General features: G+C 44.2%; 1 pseudogene; it reads left to right on the top strand.

Moving 5' to 3' along the window:
- Positions 1-104: 104 nt before the first annotated feature.
- On the top strand, positions 105-2,280 carry LOC102838585 (annotated as a pseudogene).
- The last annotated feature ends 2,286 nt before the right edge of the window (positions 2,281-4,566 follow it).

Below are 4,566 nucleotides of genomic sequence, written 5' to 3'. Positions count from 1 at the left end.
AGGAGCTACTGGTGAGCTTGAACCACAGACCTTTCAGTTCAAACAGACTCTGCAGTTCAACACATTAACCCACAGAGCCGCACCACTCTTAGAAGGGATAAATCATGAGTGATTACCGCGTAAAGGAGAAGAGAGACTTAGTATCTCTTTTTTAACTGAGACCTAAAAGATGAGTTGTACAGATGATGTAAAGAAAGCTGTGTATGTGTGTAGGGGGTAGCTCACGACTTGAGGGTGTGACAGTTAGAGTGAGTCATCGTAGGCAAAGGAAACTGAGAAAGATCAACTTTAGTAACTCAAAGGACAAGTTAGTTAATGCTTATTAAGTTCTAGATATAGAAGTACTAGATGGTTCAGGAGGTCATGTAAAGCTTAGAAGACTTCTTTAAGGATTTGAATTTTATCTTAAGATCACAAAAACTGTTGAAAACTGTTTTTGTTTTTTTCTTCAGGATGATGTTATATTTATTTACAATGGGACCAAAAAGGCATACAGGCATTTGAACTAAAAAATAATGATGATTTAAAAAGTCAGAGAAATCAATGATGTCTGAATGTCTGATGCTGTATGAAGAGTCCATTTCCTTACTCCACCCTCCCCGCCCCTCCCCACCCGCAAAAAAAAAAAAAAAAAACTCTCTTAGGAAAAAAAAAATAAAACTCTCCAAGATTTGAATGAATAAAAGACTCTTACATCATTCGCTACTGCTTGGTTCCCTTTTCTCCAACCTGATTCTTGGTGGACACTGCTTGGCAGTAGAGTGGCTGTGAGGGCTGCTGGGAGAATTTTGGGGGAGGGGTGTTCCTAGATTAAGCAGCGTCCTGAGCTTGGTCCTGTGGTGGGCATCCTCAAGGAGCTGCGCGGAGCGAGTGGTGGTTGCTTAAACTCGAATCCCAAAGTGGGTTTGGTCTCTTCCAACTTAATTGCTAAGGATTTTGATACAAAGAGGGATGGGGGTGGGGGTTGGCGTAGCAGAGGAGGGAGGGTAGCCACTGTGGCTTTCTCCTAAAATGGGAAGGCTGAGTTCCTTGACTATTTCTAGGAACTCGGGAAGGAATGATAGAATTTACCTTCCATCTTCCTTCTCAAAAGCAGTGTTCTGAAACTCTTGAAAAGGAGGTGGCCAGATTTCCGACGGAGGTGGAGCGGATGGCTCTGGCTAAAAGAGCTGAATGTGGGCACTGAGGCCCAGACCCCAGGTAGATTATGTCTCTGCCCAGATATTGAATTGAGGGGACCCAAGAGTGCAGGGCCTCCTGGTTCTGCCTGAGAATGGGGGGCAAGCAGCAACCTGCTCCATAACGCGCTGATTGGGGAGCAATCCTGATGGGACGAAGACCCTGATGGGCCTTAGCCAACTCCTTCTCAGATATAGACGTGGACTCTGGACCCTAAAAATACTTGGCCCCTGGGGCCCAGGGTTTCTTGTCAGCTCTGCTGTATGATCCTCACCGTCATTTTTGTGGCCAGGCGTGGCATGTTGTCAGCCTCCAGCCAGGGGCTTTCATGACATGGAGGTGTTTGGTGGATTTTCTGCCAGCTGTCTGTACTGCACTCTAAAAGGCAACCAGTGGAAGAAAGGAGCCTTCTGTACAGCAACACTGTACCCTGGGGTGGCAATCAACATCTGCTTCGTGTTAAATTGCTTCATCTGGGGAAAGCACTTTTCAGGAGCGGTCCCCTTTCCCAGCATTGTGGATCCGCTGTGCATTGTGGATCCAGCATTCAGGATCTTCCTGCTCCTCATCTACTTCGACTATTATTTCAGCTTCTGCCAACAGCCGTATGACAACCCTGTGTGCACCAACCAGATTCCCTGGCAGATCCCTGAACAGCGGTGGTACATGAATCGGTGGGCATTCGCTTGTCTGGGATCCTGCCCTTCGGTGTCAGGTTCATCCAGCTTTTCTTCATCTTCAGTGCCATCTGGGAGAAATCAGTTCTATTACCTCTTGGACTTCCTGTCCCTCGTTTTCATCATCCTGGTAGTATCCTGTTCCCAAATCAGCGTTGTTATGGTATACTTCCAGCTGTGTGCAGAGGATTACCACTAGTGATGGAGGAACTTCCTAGTCTCGGGGGCATCTGTGTTCTACATTCTGATTTGCTCCACCTTTTACTTTGTTAACAAGCTGGACATTGCAGATTTCATCTCCTCTCTCCTCTACTTTGGCTACACAGCTTTCATGGTCCTGCCCTGTCTGCTCACCGACACCATTAGCTTCTATGCAGCCTACATGTTTGTTGGCAAGATCTACGCCTCCATGGAGATTGACTGACTGACTGAGATGGTCCATGGCCAGGCCCACTCTGTCCTTGTACAGAAAGCCACCCTACGTGAGGACCTGCAAGCACACAAAATAAAATAACACCTACCTGTTTGGATGTAACTCCTGGCACGGTAGTCCTGGATTGTGGGACTGGTGGGGAGTGGGAAAACCTATAGATAAGTCTTGCCTTTTTCTTCATCATCTTGTTCCAGTTCTATGTGGTATGAGTTTGTATGTGTGTGTGTGTTGCTTTTTTCTTTAGAGCCAAGAAAGTTCCATCCAGCAGGAACTCTTGAACCTGTTCATTCATTCAGGTTTATTTTTGGTTTCAGGTGTCCTTCTTCTCCCCCAACATCCCCCCCCCCACACACACACTTCATTTTGTAACAAATGGATCCAGGAAGGATAAATCCACCGAGATACTGGGTTTTGGTCACTGTCTTCATCTCAGTTCCTCATGGCTGCTGGCCATCCCACAACTACCTGGAAGAGGAAGTGCCAGGCTTTCTGAGGTTTTGAGGTTGTGAACATCTCGCTGCTTGTCTTGATCATGGATTCCACCACAAAGGACAGCTATAGCTCAGACCTGAACCCTCAGTGCCAACCAACCTCTGCCAGCCCATTTCCTCTATCTATGTCCTATCTAGACTGCTCCTAGGACTGCTCAAGGCAGGGCTTCTGGCCGGGCTCTCTAGGGAAGCTTTCCCTGGAACAAGCCCAAGTCCTGGCTGCCACAAGGAAATCCCCAGATGTACTTGGAGTTGAGATCCCTTGTACAGCAGGAATCACTCCAGTTCAGAGGAGTTGAGTTTCCTGGACCTGCAAGGAGGAAGAGAAAAGACTCTTGTTGAAAGATTTTAATCCAAGAGGTGACCAGATTAGAGTTCCATTGGATCACATTTCTTCTTTCAGTTGTGCATGAAATGGATTTGGGAGAATGAAGTGGGGAGATTCAAAACATTTTGTAGAAATTATTGTTAATACTCTGGTAGCGTAGCAGTTATGACTCGGGCTGTGAACCTCAGGGTCAGCAGTTCAAAACTACCACCTGTTCCGAGGGAGAAAGATAAGGCTTTCTGCTCCCGTAAAGATTTACAGCCTCGGAAACCCTATACAGGGTCACTATGAGTCAGAATCAACTCCATGGCACATAACAACAACAACAACATTATTAATATCTGCTATTCTTGTTTTGTTGAATATTTTTATTAATGGATATAACATTCAAGATATTTTTGTTTAAAATTCATACTTTTTTATTACCATAAGAACAGTCTCTCTTGTCTTCTTTTAATTGTTTTAAATAAGCCATTGAGTGTTGTCAGAGATTTTTCTAAGAGAAGACTTGAAGGAAGATGCCCAAAAGGAGAAAAAGTAATAGAAAATAAGAGGGAAGAGGAGACTGATTGTATCAGAAGTACTCTCTTACTAGTTTGTCAGCTTAACTGGAGATGCAATCTTTCTCATTTTTGTTCACTTGTGAATACAAATATCTCGTTAATAGCAAAAAATCAATACATGTTTGTAGAATTAACTAGTTAATTAATTAAGACATTTTTATCTTTTTCCAAACTTCCTTTGTTCTATAAAGGAAAATTGGGGACATTTTTCTCGTGTCCTTCCCCTGCCTTCTCTCTCTATGAGAACAGAGATTCCTATAAGGTCCATTAAATCACTGATCTTATCTATTGTGTTCAGGATTCTGTGCGTCTCTAGCTCAACCCCTTGCACATAGCAGGAGAGAGGTATGTGTTAGTGGACTAAAATGAAACATACAAAAATATGATCTTTTTTTCTTCCTATTATGAAATTGATTGTTTCTATAAGATTATTTTTGGTGCAATTTTATATATTCCTTATAGCAACAGCTGGTGGTGATCCTCTACTTTCTGGGGAGACAGGAGAATCAAGATCAGCACCAGCAATCCAAAGCTGGTTCCCATGAAGTGACAGTCCAACATACCTCCTTTCTCCAACCTTTTAACCCATTCTGACACCGGCTGTCCTGCCCCCAGTCCTCTCTACATCTTTGGTAGGTTCAATAATCCATTATAGTGGCCACTCAGAATTTACAGACAATCCTTATTTTTATGGTGCTTATTAGGAAAACAACAAATCACAGTTCAGAATCAGGAATGACTGACAAGGATGTTCTTTGTTCTGGACAACTTCCTCTTCCTTGGACTCTTGGTTTTTGGTCTTTGTCCGCTTGGGTCTTTGGGGCTACTCTGACCTCTGCCCTGCGCAGGCAAGTGTTACAAAGCTCTTCAGCTAGCTCCACTGACAAGTGCCCAG

This window comes from Chrysochloris asiatica, unplaced genomic scaffold, assembly GCF_000296735.1.
Source record: "Chrysochloris asiatica unplaced genomic scaffold, ChrAsi1.0 scaffold00053, whole genome shotgun sequence".
NCBI lineage: Eukaryota > Metazoa > Chordata > Mammalia > Afrosoricida > Chrysochloridae > Chrysochloris > Chrysochloris asiatica.
The sequence above is the reverse complement of the archived record's forward strand: the minus strand, read 5'-3'. Positions and strand labels throughout refer to the sequence as shown.